Consider the following 17923-nt stretch of genomic DNA (forward strand, 5'->3'; position numbering starts at 1 on the left):
TCCCAAACAAAGCTAGTCAAAACTTGGCGTCGTTCTCACGCAACTACAACTGCTGCGCAAGAAGCACACGGCTTGATCTCCGCATAGGCATCCTCCTTCTCACACCTACTTCGAAAGCAGCCGACGCTACAATCCGACAGAGTCAACAGACGTTTTTCAAAATTTTGAAATGGTGCATAGATTATCGCAGCCGCCATTAGTGTGTCAGGCACTGTGAGCACGGATTGGACACGTGCACTTCGTTAGCATTCAAACTGTACTCAGATGGAAACGCATTCCACGCGATTTTTGCTGCGTCAGAGCTTGCCGCGAACTCGAAACCAATCAGAGGTTTTATGCTAAAACTGCTAAGACCAACAAATGGCAGCCGTGCAGAATGCATGCATCATTTAAACACTTTGGAAAGTGTTTCTTAAGCAGCGCCAATATTGCATCACCATGGCTCTCGTCGTCTTGTTGCGCTTTTGTTTTAGTACAGGCTAGAAACAAATCACGCTCAGCGAAGGTTCCGTCTTCCTAGGCCTTTTGTATGACTGATTGGTAAATCCGATGAAATCGAACGCATATAAATGACGAGCGTAGTGATGATCGTACGATAGGCCCATCAAATCTCTTCAATATTTTAATAACTCGCTTCTACACAGCGTATTTAAAAGAGCACACACTAATAGCTGAACGGGACTAGATCATATGGAACTCTCCCCACAGACCGAGGCCTTTTGAGTTCCTTTGCCTAACCACCTTCGGCGGTCTCAAAAAAGCTTTCTTAGTTGTTTGTTTGCTCATTTAACTCTTGGCGAGCGTCCTTCGTTTGTGTAATCCGGTGGAAAACAGGAGGATTTGTGTTCGAGGGCGAGCTCCATTAATTTCCATTGCGTCCTATTTTGCTGGTTCTCTCGATGAAAGCATTTGTAGCGGCCCTTCATTGCTCGGCGGCTGCCACCGCTAGAAATGAGCACCTTCCTTTAGCTGCTCCCTTCGTGCTCCGGTTGTCATTTCCCCGGTCATTACTCTCCTCCTGGCCTTGCGACCCTTATTTCTTTCGTGTTTGTTCTGAGTGTTATTTCTTTTTTTCACTGCTCTTGATCGTATTTCAGCTTCTTCTGCTTTCTTTCTTTTTTTATCCGTTTAATAGTCGCATTATAGGCTCCCTCTTAACGCTAACGTATCCGTTAATATTCACAGTGTTTGGGTGAATTGATTCTTCGTGAAAAACTAACACAGCGCTTTCATCAGACTTGCAAAACACGCATCTCACATATTTTTTTATTGATCTGGAATTCTGAGTACTACATTATAAAACTAGAAGTTTCATTGTAAACAAATACACTATATTATCGCAAACCGAAATCAGTAAGATTTTGTTTCTGTTTTACTAAAATTTGTGAATGAGTGTTTTGGGTACTTCGCGACACCGCTATATATCAATCCCAAACAGTTATAGACGTGTAATTAGGGCCACCAATTTAATAGAATATCCCTCTGCGTGGTCTGAGAGAGTATAGGCCACAAGAAGCGGTCTTTCAAACTTCGACTTGGAAGCCTGCGTGTTAATCGGTGTCCATTCGATGCTGGGTGAAACACAGGATGATAATCACGAACAGTGGTAAAAAAAAAAATAGAAATGATTCAAATAGCTGGGCACCCCACTAAACATTATCTGCAATAAAGAAACATACGTCGAGCACAAATCTTGGCATATGTTGCTAGTACCGAAATTAAGCGTCGTCACCCCATATTGCAAAAAAGCTGTGGACAATCTAAAATTCTAAAACAATTCTGTAATCAAGACAGGTTAGCCAAAAGTTGTACGCAAAATAGCAACCTTTTTACCTCCGTTCTAATTGTAATTTGTCTCCGTTTTATATACACCTTTATCATTCAAACCATAACTTACCATGACGTTTTTAGGTTTTTTTTTCGCGCAGTATTTCATTTATTACCTGAAAAAAAATTGGCACTTCAATGACAAGCCTTTTGTATACAATAATAGGTCTTGTACGATATTTGTGTGGTAGACGTTACTATTTCTGCCAAGATATTTTATTGTTTTCTAGTTTCCGGATGTCGTGCACATTATCATGACTTCATACCTTTACTGCATACCGTATTCCTCTTTACTTAAGTGAGCAATTTTAGCAATTTATTTACGCTGCCGCAGAACTATACGTAGAAACGCCATATGCCGCTAACTATAATATACGCTGTGAGGTGAAAGTTTTGACAGGTAAAGAAGAAGTGATAAAAATTTTGCACCCCCCCCAAAAAAAAAATTATTTTGATTTTAATCCGACGCACTGTCAATCACAGCCAGGATACATCATGATAAGGAGCGACTTTTGAAGGGCAACAAACTTGACCCGCGTAGTGTACCTTTTCCGCTCAGCACTATTTTTCGCCCCTTCCCGCGTGTGCTAAAACAGAGGGAAAAGAACAACAAACCGACCGCAAACACAAACAAACAATTCTGTATTTTTCTTGCCAACGTTGCTGAAACTCTCCGGCCGCATTGTTTTTTCCTAACCTCGAACCCCCCGATATAAGAAGAGGGGAAAACAAAGCCAAAGGAGACCGAAACAAAGGAAAGAGGATGAGGGACTTTGCGTAGCAACACGCAAAAAAAAAAAAAAAAAAAAGAGAAGCCTGCAGGCAAATCCGGAAGTGCGAGAAGGCTTTCGTCGGATGGGTCGTGCGCGAGATCGAACAGAAATGGGATTCCTCGAGACTCCCCTATTCTCATTTCTTCTTGTTCCTAGAACTATTCATTTTAGGCTCCGAGACGATCTACTAAGGACGACAAAAATGAAAAAAACAAAACAAAAACGTTTAAACAATTACACGTAAAACAAAAAAACGAATAAAAAAATACGAACAAAACGACAGAGGCCAGATTCACGAAACGATCTTACGCCAAAAATGTTCGTAAGACAAAACCTAAGAACAAATTCGTATTCACGAAACGAAATTTTCGTAAGTTTTGCGCAGGTTATGACGAAATATACGACAGCTCCGAAGCTGTCTTACGCACTTACGATCAAATCAGCATGGCCGGCAGTGTCGCTCAGTTGTTGGCCGCGACAATCAACGGACGTTTATTTTTCTACGAGCGCTTCTCACCCGTCCCGACTTAAAGGGTAACTCCGGTCCATACCTTCGATTTTGGGATTATGACAGTTTTTAGTGCAGTCAGCGTCCCTGAATTGCAAGGTGTAATTTTTCTTCTCGTTACTGTGCGTAATTTTAAAGATATGACGCCTCAAAGTTTTGTTTCGGGCCCGGCCAACAAAACCGAAACTAGCCGCTCGAGGTCCCGGCAACACTGGAAATCAGCCGCAATGTCAACGTGACGTCAGGATCGTTCTTGTTCAACGAGTACGTAGGCCGATCGGCACCTAAATCTTTTACGCTAGCCGTCTGAAGATAGGAGGTAAGCTGATTTTTTTTTAAATTTTGTATGCGTGGTAGTTATCCAGCATATGTAGCAAGAGTTAGTGCGTATACCCATAAGCTGGCGACTGGAAAACCCGTGAACTCGTTCGGTGCCGTACTCGGCGGCCGCCGCCGTGCGTGCGCTATGCCGTACTCGTCGCTTGTATACCCAGAAGCTAGCGACTGGAAAACGAGTGAACTGATTCGGTGCCGTACTCGGCGACTGTCGCCGTGCGTACGGTCTTCCGTACTCGTTGCTAGGCCTAAATTGTCATTGGGGCTCCGTGGAAGGAGCGGCGTTGCTCTACGCCGCGCTGCCAGTGAGGCACAGTACTGGAGGCCCTCTCGTTTTCGCACTGCAGGTCAGTCCCAGACACGAAGCTTTGAGGCTCTCCGGCGTGGGCCGCGGCGCCCGAACACACGTGTGCTAAGCTGTACACGTCTGTTTTTTTTTTGTTTTGTTTTTTTCTGGGGCGCGTAAAAGCCGAAGTCCAAAGTCCACTCGTCGAACAGCGTTCACCCACACCTTTTCCAAATTCCGGTCCGTTGGAAGCCTTTGAAAAAGCACCTAGTTGCGCAGCGGGTTTTGTGAGCAGCCCACGGCGCTACCAGTTGTACTTGGCATCTTTTGAGGAACAGATGGGCAGTCTTGGGCGCACCGAGTTGCTCGCTAAAACGAGTTTTGGAGTCCTCACAAGCAAACAAACAAAAGGCTATACCGAAGCTACACTGGCTACAGATAAAAGCAGCGGCTAAACACGCCAATCACAAGCCGAACTACACTCTTAGCCGGGTACCCTTTAGTAGAGGGTACGTTTTTGCAAATTTGTACCTTTGATTGTAGGAGTTACAGTGTAAGCGCCAACACTGTACCCTCTACGCAGTGGTCACGTGGAAGCTCCTACATAAAGGTTACAGTAGCGTCTGGCGTACACAGTTTTTTTTTCTTTAAAGTTTAAAAATGTAGGCGACCGTTGCGTCAGGGCTTTTTTTTTTTACAATTGTTTTTAGAAAAGGCGGTAGTAGCTACGTGGAGGCCGTCCTCACCGTAGTTTCGCGTGGTCGGCGCACGTTATACGAGTGGATAAACGTCACATTATGTTCACTAATTAACCAAAATTGGATAATTAACCTTTCAATGAATGGCTTACTTGGTCATAACGGGAGTGATGTTTACTGCCTAACCCGATTGAAGCCATTTGTGAAAAGACAACGATTTTTTAGATATTCATGGTCAAAATTTTGCTTCCGCTCGATTCAAGACCGCAAGCTGATTATAATCCGTACGAAAGTGAGGTAGTTACTTTTGTCCCTCCGTCACTATCATTTAAGTTTGACGCCGGCGCGTCTAACAAAGGCATGCCGTCGAGATATATTTACGAGGAGGCCCGTTACAACTGCGTCACGCTTCTATGCACCATAATCAGGCGCGCCTCTCTGCGTGCAGTTTTCAATCAATCGCGGGAGGCAAACTTTTGAACCAAAAATATTTTAAAGTTTTTTTTTTTTTACGAACTGTCTAAATTGGGCCAGTTTTTAATATTTGGTCCCGTTAAGACCGCAATTGCGACAACTGAGCTGTGAATTCAATAGTTAATCAACATATTTTGATCAACTAGTCAACAAAATGTGACGTTTATCTACTCATCTAATGTCCGCCGAGCCCCACAAAAATGCGGCAAAGACTGCATTCACGTAGCAATATCTCCTTTTCCTAAAAAGACCGTAAAGATAAAAGAAATGCGCACTGTATATAGTACACACTTACGTATACTTTCCAGGAAGACAACTTCGCCAATTTGAGTTCCTCCTTTTGCGCAACAAAATTAAACACAAAGCACGTTCCTCGCCTGAAAATCTGCCCTAATTTAAGGTTGACTATAATCAATAATATTTGTGACCCTTGTCATTTTTACGCGTACATAGGCTCTCTGATTTGCTAATAGGGAATATGGACGTCCGGCATAAACGTATGCGCTTGGGCAGCCTAAATAATGCAACAAATGTTGAGAACTACTCTCTTTATTGCCAAAGCCGTAAAGTAATTACAAAGAACGAAACGCCCTGTTCACGACGATGTTCCAAAAGGAATTAACTTTTTATGCAAGTTAATGTTCGACATAGGTCACACAGGTCTTCATTGTCCCAGCTTAACCAACAATGCCGTCAGTTTTCCGTTCATTAACCTTCGGGGTGGAGTCTTCTTGGGCAAAGGCAGTTTTTGAAGCAGTATCAACGGCTGCGCAAGTGCGAGAGGGTAGTGGATGTTCATAATGTAATAGATGGCAAGGCACATCACGAGGGCTTTCTCCAGTGTGCTCGGATCGCTCAGTGGAACAAGTTCTCCTGGTTTTCCGCCGTAAATCACAATCTTCTCAGCTGCTCCGTATATGTGAGGGACAGACAAAGTGGGTTTGTCTGGCACCTCTGCCTGCGGTGTGAACAGACAAAAAAGAAATTAACTAACCAAGCTTGGGGAATTTTTCATATCGTTGGTGTGCTGAACGTTTATCAATATTGGTCTGACAACATATATGTGTATTCTGTCTCACGTTAAAAGTAATACAAGGGGACATTGTCTGACTTTATGTAATAAATGTTTCAATCTCACTATTTTGCCAAATTAAGGCGTTCTGTGCACATTGCTCTCAGTGTTGATTAAGATACGACGGAATATATTCGCCCCTTTATGCAACATGCTTTTGCTTTAGTTCGTCTTCTCTGGAAAATGTAAAAAATTAAACTGTAGTCCCATGAACTACGACAGGAGAATATTTACTAACTATCATCGCACATCTAGTGTATATTTTATATTTATTTAGTTTTGTTTTATATTTACTAACTATCATCGCACATCTAGTGTCTCAACTATGAAAACTAATTTATCACTTCCTGCTCTTTCATTACGCCGAAAAATATCTCGTTTGTGTCTTTTTTATAAAATGTATCATTCCAATACTCCGCTAAAAAACAAACTAATGTTAAATCCTGTTTTCATCTCGCCGCGCGTAGATCATCAATTTAAAGTCGGAATTCCTCATTGCATTACCTCAGCCTATTATAACTCTTTTATTCGAAGGACATCTTCAGAGTGGAATCGCCTTCCCGCGCAATTAGTAAACATACCATCCTTTGACTTGTTTAAAAGTGCGTTGACTACTTACCTATGTTAATATCTCTCTTTGTTTGTTTGCCTTGTTTTATACATTTCTTAATTTGTTTACATATTTTTTTTTTTACATTTTTCGTGCTTGGCTTTTAGTGTTTGTATATTGTTTGTGTTCCAAATTTGTCTTGTACCACTCCCCTCTGTAATGCCCCAGGGCCTTGAGGGTACTTAAATAAAATAAAATAAATAAAATAAAGTACACAGCGTAACTCCACTACTTTTAAAGATGGAACATTTAAAGCGTGCCCTTAAAGGGGTAGGGAAACGAAACTTTACCGCCGATCTTGTTGCATAAATATGGGCTAGGGACAGGCACCACCTCGGAAATATAAGTATCGCGCTGTAAAACACAGGAGAACTAATTTTAAACATAATTAAACTATTTCAAATTCTCATCTGGTGGATGGGGGGAAGTTCTCGTGACATCACTTGTGGCTTAGGAGCAGCGCCGTTCTGCGGCAATACGGCGTGCCGGCAGAATTCGCCTAGGCCTGAACGCGTTTGCAAAGCCTTGGCGGAGAAAGCCAAAGCGTAGTTGGCCACAGTGAGCTCGTTCTCGTTGCGGCTCTTTGCACGACACGACCCGAGCATGCTTCTGGCACGGCCGGTATTAGTTGCTGCGAGTCGCGAGCTGCGAGCCGACGTTAAAAATGATATGTTTGAACTACGAGGGTGTCAGCAAGAGCCACGTAAATACCTGTTCACACTCGGAGTGGACACGCGCGTTTGATCGAAGTGCTGGATTCGCTCTGTTAGACCGCGTTTCGGTAAGCGCTTCTGGACCGATCTTTTACGATTGCAACTCGATACTGAAATGACACTCGGCAAAGAAAGGTTAGACCGACATCGCGTAGCTCCCACGAACGGCTATAGCTCGACAGTGACGTAGCGTCGTGTCAGAATAAAAATGGCATACTAATAACATAGTGTACATACCGAGTTGCGAAGGTAGTCCGTAGGGCGTTTATTTGAGCTCTATATCACACAAAACAAGGAGATAGAATCAATTAGAGTCCCTTTTCGACGACAGCGTTCGTCACCGCTGTCTCGGAAAACAAGGAGATCGAGATGACAAGGGGAAAATATTGAGCTCTGAAATTTAGTTCAGGGATCAAACTACTCATCCGGGAAGGGTCCACACGGGTCGCGCGGGCATATTCCATTCAGCAGGCCAGCCGGTCATGGACAGACGGTCTTGGCCAAGGACCGCCGGAGCAACGGTGCGCCGAGTGGATGTTGCTGCTAGGCCTACTCTATTCTGCCGAGCTCGCTCGGTCGGGAGACTCGTGGCCGTTGTAGCTCTTCTCGTGTGTTTGTGGATCCTGCGTTCTTGACCGTCGTGGTCTGTTTTAAGTACTCCTTCCTTTTTTCTTGCTGGTTGAAGTCGGGACGCACGAGAAGAGCACGTAGAAAAATAAATGTCCGTTGGTGGCCGCTACCAAGTAACTGAGCGACGCTGTCGGCCTTGTTGATTTGATCGTAAAAAGTGCGTAAGACAGCTTCGGAGCTGTCGTAGGATTCTGTCGTAACCTGCGCAAAAGTTACGACAATTTCGTTTCGAGAGTACGGGTTTTCTCTCAAATTTGTCGTACGCACTTTTTTTGTCGTGAGTTCGCTTTGAGAATCCGGCCTCAGAGCTGGTTTTGTCAGTGCTGCCGTGGTTGCCGACTTGCCGTGGTGCAGCGTGCGTGCAGCCCTTGCACATCTCAAACGGCCACGTTGTCACACGTCGTAAATCGTCGACGCGCCACCAGGTGGCAACGCTCGTAACCACAACATTCACGCCGTGGCCTTTCCCGTCTGGCACAAGTGGCGTCACGAATGCGCCCAATATCCCAATGGCCGATTTTTGAGCGCGCGCCCAATCGGGCCCCTTAGGGTGAGAAATATAGCCATCCGTTCGAAATACAAACGCGCGATTATGATTTATAAATATCATTGATCATATCGAGCCTATTTCTGACCATAATAGGTGTATTTCAAGTTTCGCTTCAGTATCTTTGTAAAACCCAGGAGGCATTCACTTGATCGAACGACGTTTTGGCGAATGAAAACAAAACCACAACGTTTCATCGTATGACGCTTTAGCCAATGATGGCGTTCATATTAGCGAAGGGGTCTACTTACAATCATCGACAGCTCGGATTAGCTTATGTACCGCCTTGTCTGCCGCCACGAAGCGGTGCGGACGAGCGGTCAATAGATAATACGCGCCCAGTGATACATGCGGTACGAAACGTCTCTACAACGTGCCGCAGTCTACAAACAGGAGTAAGTGGTTGCATCAACAACTAAATTTCTTTTCGTTTTTTAAGAAGCCTTAGGTGTGTTGCTGCGAAGCGGCGTAAACGGGTGTTTTGCATGGGTTAACGTGCGTGCCAACGATACACGCGCGACGAAACGTCCCTACAGCGTGCCGCCACCTACAAATAGTCTACTCGCTAACCGTCATTCGCGAAAACGTCTATTCGCTCAAATGATTCATATTCGCTAAAGTGTCATTCGCTTAAACGTCATTCGCTCATATGATATGGACCCCTGGTAAATAAGAGCTTAAGCAATCGAAGGAAGCATAGCAAACAGGACCAACCGCCAAAAGAAGGTTTCGCGCTCTAGTCAAACAAAAGGCTAAATCTGTGACATATGCGCGTATGCTCCTGCGGTTGGGAATCGCGATCGACACACACTTTAAATATAGCCTTGCAATCGCGTGTGGAAGGAGACCATCTACTTACCAAAAATCATCAGGTGCCCATGCGTTGAAGCTGTGCTGCTGACAATACCCGCATTTCAACTGCGGGGCACTGGTAGTGAGGGAGGCGGATTCTACAAGGTAGCCAGCACACTTGCAGCCATCTTCTTTGCACCGCCCTCTTACGATCCCAAATGCGTCTCTTTTCGTCAAAGCCGACCTGAATAAACGCGAAGCGTGAAGCTGTAATACAGATTCAATTCTGCGAGTATAACATCATTCTTACCAGCCAAGCGTCAAGCATACCTTGTGAAGATTTGGCGTCTTAGAGTAATCCAGATGAAATAGCAGCTACGAGTTCCGAAACAAAATAATGCGCGGCAGCCGCACGCGGTCACAACGGCGATTCCTTCAAAACCGAAGCGTCGGCGGTGAAGGCAGTGAAGGCGCCAAGGTGTCAGGTCAGTAGAGGTTACGTCCCTATAGTATCGGAATTCGTTGAACTAAAAAGGTTGGGTTCTCCCTCCTCTCTCGCTCGTGTCGTCCCCTAGCTCACTCCCCCTCCCCCTTTCCAAGTTCCCTTTTTGAGAGGAAAGAAAAATAAACAATGGTGTCAATCGTGTACAGGTTACCCGTTCTTGTCCAACGTTACATTTTAGAGGTTACAACGCAAGAGTCGCAGCGTAACTACTAAATATGGTTCTAGACAAAAAAAGAATCGCCGTTTTAACCTCTAATGCAACGGAAAATGCATGAAACCTTTAAGAGCGACGCCTGTAACTTCCAAAATAGAAGTTTCATTCGTCTATAGGTAGCCATAGAGGGTACGCCGTTAAGAGTGTAGCGGTGGTAGCGCCTCAAAAGAGCGCACTCCGCGCAACGCCCGGACCGGAGGAAAAAAAGAGAACGATGCAGACGTCACGGCCCAATGTTGCTTTAGCGATCGGCAACCCGCTGGCCGCCCGCGAAAGAGCAGCGGCTCGCGGCGGGTCGCATTTTTATTATCGGCATTAGTTGAGAATGCGGCGTCCCCCGGACGAAATATTTTGGCTGGGGTACTATTTTGTGTCACTACCGCGATACCAGTAATTTATTTCATTTTGAGTTTTGGCCGGAGTCGCCCTTTAAAGCAGCAAGAAGAAAGTAAAAAGTACTTGAAACAGACCACGACGAACAAGAACGCTGGATCCACAAACACACGGGAAAAGCTCCAACGGCCACGATTCCACCGACCACAAGCGAGCTCGGCAGATAGGCCTAGCAGGCACTCCGACACGGCGCAGCGGTGCTTTGACGGTCCTTGGCCAAGACCGTCCGCCTACGACCGGCTGGCGTGCTGAATGGAATATGCCCACTCGACCCTTGTGAACCCTTCCCGTATTATAGTTTGATTGCTGACCTGAATATTAGACTAAAAGGTAATCTCTTCCTCGTGTCATCACCTTGTTTTCCGAGGCAGCGGTGACGAACGCTGCGATCGAAAAGGGACTTTCATCGATTATATCATGGGTTTGTGTGATACACAGCTCAAATAAACGCCGAATTGATTACCTTTGCAACACGGTATGTACACCTTGTTATTATTATGCCATTTTTATTATGACACGACTGCACCTCACTGTCGTGGGTCGCAATACCGGTCCAACCTTTCTTTGCCGGGTGTCACGTCAGCATCGAGTTGCAATCGTAAAGGATCGGTCCCGAAGCGCTTATCAATTCGCGGTCCAACAGCGCGAATCCAGCACTTCGATCAAACACGCGCGTCCGCTCCGAGTGTGAACAGGTATTTACGTGGCTCTTGCTGACACTCTCGCAGTTCAAACGTATCTTTTTTAACGTCGGCTCGCTCCTGCTTCTCCGAGGCCGCGAAAAACGCTGCGGCAATTTGTTTCAATCTACGTCGCTTTGCAAACGACTGACACGGGCCGTCTTTTACCATTGATGACAGTTGGGTTGACTTCGTAGCGATCGAGTTTGTAGCAGTCAACGGAGGCGGTTACGCATCCCGGCCTCGACATTCGGGCGTGTTTAAATCGTGTTAGCGGCGACATATCACTCCACGGACATGAACCCAGACAAGCGGTGGCAGAAAGGCCGCCTGTGTTTGTTATTAAAAATCCACGTGCTGCGAACGGCTCCGAAACATGCCGAGCTCTCCGATTGGTTGTTCGTGCTGCTCAAGACGCCGTCACCATAGCAACAGCACCATTAAGTTATAGTTTTTCCGTACGAGAACGTCGCTTTCCTCCTATCACTTAGCAACGCGCTCGTGAATACCGATTTCTCCTCTTCTTACGATGTTCTTAAGTTACGAACTTCTTAGCTAAGTTGTCGTAAATTAAGTGGCTCTTCGTGAATCCGGCCTCAGTTCCCGTACAGATATCTGAGCCTCGGGTAAACGAAAGTAATGAAAATCCGCGGGTCATGGTGTCCGATGGCGCATTAAGAATCATGGTTGTCATTTAATGTTCTTGGGTACCTCTGTGTCATGAGGGCTGAACCGCTGCCTCTTGTCAAAAAAAGAAAGACGGCTAGACAATTGAGTTTAACCGCTACTTTCGGACGAGTCGGGGGTTATACAGTGGCTGGAAAAAGGTTAAAGAAGTCTGAATAACCTCCTCTGAGATTCGATGCACCGTAAAAATATATGCAGCGACCTTCCTCTCCGAAGTCTTATATTGTATCAAATGTGTTTGTATGAGATTTATAAAATTTGTTTATAGTAAATTTTGTTTAGAAAACATTAAACGGTCGTTTCGGGAAGTTAACACATACGCAATGTTTAGACAGTTTCTCGCTAAATTTAGAGGAAAAATTAACGTCACACCTCGTGACGTCGCTGTCATTTCGTGGTGTCAAGTGATTGCCTGACGTCACGTGATATTCGTGTTTTCGGCTAATTTATACGGAGAACTGCACGGACACAAGGGATGAGCAGCGGCCAAAATTCAGGAGTCGGGGACACTACAAAAACTCGTTAAGTGCTTTGGAATGTGCCAAAGTGGCAGTTCATTCAATTTTGAATGACAGTGACAGCTAAGGAGGAGTATGATTAATGACTGCCTGGCCTCTGCTATTGTCGTCGTCACGTCTAGTCTGCAATTAAACTGTCATTTCTACTTGAGTTCTCGCCACGTTCCAGTAAAGACGGGGGGGGGGGGGGGGAAGTGCAGTATGCAGCTATTTGCAACTCAAACGGTAGCTGAAAGTCTGACACTTAATTTCAAGGCGTTTTATAGATGTTAGTAACTTCCGTTTTATGGATCTTAGTCACGGTGCAAGGCGGGTGTTAGCATCTAAATGATCGTTAGCTGCGCATATTTCACAATAGTTTTAGTGTCAGTCTGTTCACTCACTTTATTTATACATTGTACCGTGGAACACTGTTAAGCATAAGAGTTACTTTACCACATCAGCCCATTCTATGAAACTGAAAAGTTTTATTCGTATACTTCGCATTTCAATTGTAAAGAAAGAACGGGGCAAAGCAAGATGGTTTGCCCCGTTCAATTCTTAACACAGTTAATAATTGAGCGGACTAAAATCCGGCGTGTGTTGTTTCAGATTCTAGCACGGCCAGGGATATTCTAATTTTATCCTCCGTCTCTGACAAACCACTCATCTTTAATATTGAAAAGTTTATGCGAAGACTTGCATTGTTGTGTAGTTCGTGTAGCGTCTGGTCGATTCTTTCGAGTTCTGCGAGGTATTAGCATGTAGAAAAGACTATTTAGGTTTTGTGAGGGCATTCCTTAATAAATTGCACAAGGGGGAAAAAAAAAGACTCGCTAATTTAGTTTTGTCTTTTTTTCTCCGGTGGCTCGTAAGTTCACCAGCGTGTAACGTCCATGCTTGAGCGCCTAATTAAAAGGACACGTTCGGTTGAGTCATAAAACTGTTATAACCCTGTGTTTTCTCCACGATCTTTAAAGGAGACGAGTACGTACGCTTACATTGACTCGAGTTTTTTTTTTTTTTCCCTCAGCTTATCCTGAGAAGTATGATGTAATATTAGAAAAAAAAGGAGGTGGGTTTACAGACTTATCGATTCCCTTGGAAAATTTCCCCGAACATCTCTTTTATAAGTATTTTTTATTTTAATTTAGGGTTTTAAATATCAATTAGTAAGTTTCTATATTCCTCCTTTATATAAGGTTGCGGTTCTTCAGTTTAGTCTAAACGTGAACTCGCACGATGACGTTCGAATTTGGACACTGAAATTCAGTCAGGCATTGAAAAGAAATGTTTTTAGGAAAACTCACGAGTCTTAAAAACATGCTACTGTTTCTATTTTTAGCAAACATCTATTTAAATGTCTATTATCAAAGTTCAAGCTAAAGTGCTTACACAACATTTTGCATGCTGTGTGTCTGACACTTAGTTGTCTCCTCTACAATAAATATTCGAAGCTTCACTCACAGCTGCAATATTGATTTTGCGACGTAAAGCGTCGTTATATATTTTTGGTAGTTAAGCTCTCGAACAAATAGCATTCTTTGATTTATCGCTTTTCTAGTGTAACACAATATAGACAATTTGTCTGACATTCGTGTTCTGCCAGTAGTAGTAATTCTTTACAAACTAAGGGTAGCGCTGAAGACGAGGACAACTGGAAGAACACAGACACGGACAGGTGAACAGACAGACATTACAAATGAGCGCTACTTTTAACTTGTAATGTATAACCAACTAGTCCATTACATGATCCTAGTAGTAGTAATTCATTCATAATTATTTGACGCAATTGTATGGTCACTGTAGCCTCTCCAGTGTAGATCAACCCGCTTTCAACAGTGAAAATAAACGTAAATTATGACCTAAGAAAAAAAGGAAAAATTATATTTGTCGTTTTTACTAGACGTGATATTTGAGCTTTTTTATATCGCCTGACCAGAACTAGCCTCCAATTGTCGTCTGCGCTGTTTTGTTTCAGCTTAACTCCAGACGCTGACGACGCTACGACTTAATGGGACCAGTCAAGCAGCCACTAAATCACAAGTCACAAGGACCTTTCTGTTTATGATTGGATTATTGATGATAAAACACGTATAGAGGCAAGACGGGCACCATGATGGTGTGCCTTTGAAGCTCTTTGATTGGTCTCAGCTGCTCGTAGCGTCGGCTGCATCTGGACTTTAGGTGAAACAAAATATAAGAACAACGAAATAAGTATATGTATGTTGAACATGTATTTCACCGATTCCATACCGTTGTTCTTCGGCAGGTGATAAATGGGAGCTAGTGTTTAACGAGCATCAAAACAATGCGCTAATCTGTGTCATCCAGCTGGGGAATGCACCTTATAGTGCTGAAACAAAGTCTGCAAACTGAAATATTTATATTTCTTTAAGCTTACACCGACGCCACATAATTGTTACACAGGCTAACCCTGCACCTTCGACTCAACTAGAAACACGTTGCTACAGGCTTCTTTCTTCTATTTTTCAAGCCGCAAGGTGAGGGTTCTTAAATGTAGTTGATATCACACATTGTCGTTCTTAATTCTGATCAACCAGTTTACTAAAGTAGGGTCCTGAGCTCGCGCTCACGAGTAACTTATTATTAAGATGCGCGTGCGTTCACGGAATGTCATCCACGAAGCTGACACCATAGGTTAACTGCGGTATGTACTTCAAACCAGCCTCGTTTACTGGTAAGCTCAAACACCGACCAGGCTGAAAAGGACCCCAAGAAGCCTAACAGGCGGAAATCAGTGGTCCTTCAGTGTTGCGTGATTTTTTTTGAAAGAACCTTTGAATAATGTATGCTCTACACGTGGAGGTTCTGAAGCTTGACCCGCGGCCCAGGTAGGCTGGGTGTGTCATCCGCGAGATTAAGTTATAATAATTTAAATAACTTAAAAATGCGTCGCTAATTAAATTATGTCCAGTTAGTCATCATCATCTCCACGGCGATGTTCTGTTTAATTTCTATCTCCCCGATGCATAGCATTTTCTTCATCAGCTATTGTTTGGTATTTTCTCACCGTCTTCATAAAAGCGCGAGCGGTTGAGAGCATCCCCAAGAATAGAGAATGAAGAAGACATATATGGGCAAGACGGGCGAAGTGCGAGATTAATTTTTTTTTTTTGAAGGCCGGGCCATCCTAACGACATCAGTGGTGGAAAACACTTTCCATGTACCACCTTTATTTTGGTGAAGAGTCAGTAAAAAAGAGAGAATTTTGTTCTATTTTCATTGTCAATAAAAATAACCATGCAGAATGTGAAAGACAGAAAAACGTCTTCCGATGACCTCGGCTCAACGCGAGCACATCGACGTCTCATATCGAATGGTTCTTGATTTTTTTGTTCATATCGAGCTTTCTTCTTTTAGTAATCTTGTCAGTCTGCTTCTCATAATATTGTATCTCAATTTGTTTTGCGATTTGCATGTAACCCACTGATCTCAATGACAACTGCTGGATCGCGTTTGCCCGCTCTGCGAATGCGGTCACCGGCGGCCATCTTTAGGTAGAGTTATATTACCTCTAGCCAAGGTACAGCTCCTGCAGCCACTGTAATGCATTCATGGATGAAAGCGTTTTGGCAGGTGTGGTGGCAGGCTGCCGTCAAAATAGGGTGGATGATACTTCGTGCTTGATTGAAATTGTTTGACGGAACATGTTTTTGAAACCCAGCGTGAACGGTAGCGCGATCTTTGAGGACCCGGTGAAAGTTTCACGAAATCGCAGCACCGGGGGAAAAGCAGCACAGCTCGCATCGAAGGTCGCATCAAAATTAGCATCAGAAGCAAACGCCGGTACGGAGTCTGCTTTCGATGCGAGCTGCGCTGCTTACCCCTGGTGCTGCGCTTTCGTAGAACTTTCTCCGGGTCCTCAAAGATCAGGCTACCGTTCACGCCGGGTTTCAAGAATCTGCGTCGTCGAACAACTTGAATCAAGCACGAAATATCTCCCACGGTACAGTGTACTAGATCCACGGCTATTTGATGGCCCCCGGCCGCCATTGCTATGTCCGCCATATTACTATGATGGCTAGAGATGATATAACTCTAACTAAAGATGGCCGCCAGTGACCGCATTTCGGTCCATAGGCGGAGCTGGCCAAACGCAATCCAGGAAATAGACATAGAGATCAGTTATGTAACCTAATGAAGAAAAAGAGATGATAGATTTAGAATGCGGACCTTGTTCTTCCGGAAAAGTGAAATTATACATATTTTTGCTGATTTTTTTTTTGTCACAGAGCGAAAAAAGAATAACTGAGTATAGGTGTGAAGCGGATATTTGTATTTTTTTTGACAAAGCGGAAATTTTCAAACATTTGTTTTCATCAATGTATATAAGATATCATTCGTGCATGTCCTTTTATTTCTTATCTTTCCTTTTATTTAATAGCCCTTCAAAATGTTTTTAGTTAAGTAACTTATTTGGAGCCGAAAGAAAAGTTGCCCTTTTTGCATTCATGATTGTCAATCTGATTGCATAAATCCAATCAAGCACAAATAATAAAATTACTCATAAGAAAAAAAAATATTATAATAAGTGATGTTTAAGCAGAAAGCAGGTTTGAAATATTTGCAATAAAATATTTTCCACTGCTCTAACTGCAATCTCAAAGCCTCTTAAACAATGAATGCATATATATAACAGTTGTTGGTGTCGGAACATTTTTAGACAAATCCTGGCTAGATTGTCTCACACCGCATTTTAGCCAATAATTTTGGATATTTACATGACACGGTACTTTTCTTGTTATATAAATAATGCATACTACGTTATATTACCCGGTCGAAGCAATACTGATTTCAAATACAATAAAAAAGCCAGAAACAAAAACTAACAAACAAAATTACAAACCTTGCACCACGCAAGGCTGCATCAAGGAAATCTTAGACGCCCTGCGTCTTTTCAGGCGACAAAATGTTTAAACTCTATGCTTTTGATCCATTCGTAGCCATTAACTTTACATTATTTATTTTGCATGTGCTTGTCTACACCTGACTACCTATTTAGTTTAAGAACAGTGTACTTTTGTATTGATTCGTTTGCGAGTTCAAACCTCTAATAAGTAACTGATTTTCTGGACTTTTAAGCGGCCTGGCTTGCACACAGTGTTTTTACAAACTAATCTGCCAATATTATTTTATTCCCAGCATCAGAATTCTTGTTGAATGTTATAAAAGAAAACGAAAAACAGCATTCAGAAATGTGTGTTTCTTGCATACCGCAACTCACACGTGAAAGAGAAGTGATTATCTGAGCAGCCGACATAACCGCTGGCCTTTGTCATATTTCTAGGTCCGTGCGCTCACGACTCATCAGGACGTTCATTAATATCCGACAAACAACTGTGTGAATACTTCCGCATTAGGAGCGAGCATATCCGCCTTGTTTACGCACGTTAACATCTGTCAGCCGGAACAGCTACATCTCCGCTGATGCGTTTCCGGAATACGGGGGAAAGGCAATCACCATATCAAGGGAGGCGAGCGACATAACGTTTTGCGTTGGGAGATTTTGCTCTGATGGGGAAAAACACCTAAACATGTTCCAGCAACGCCGACTTGCAGCAACCCTGCCTGTTGTCGACCACTCGGGCAGTGCTTTTCACTCTACAATGACTAAACACGATTTTGCAAATACGACTCCGATATTCATTGTCTTATTC

Source organism: Ixodes scapularis, unplaced genomic scaffold (genome assembly GCF_016920785.2).
Source record: "Ixodes scapularis isolate PalLabHiFi unplaced genomic scaffold, ASM1692078v2 PGA_scaffold11__112_contigs__length_91849675, whole genome shotgun sequence".
Lineage (NCBI taxonomy): Eukaryota > Metazoa > Arthropoda > Arachnida > Ixodida > Ixodidae > Ixodes > Ixodes scapularis.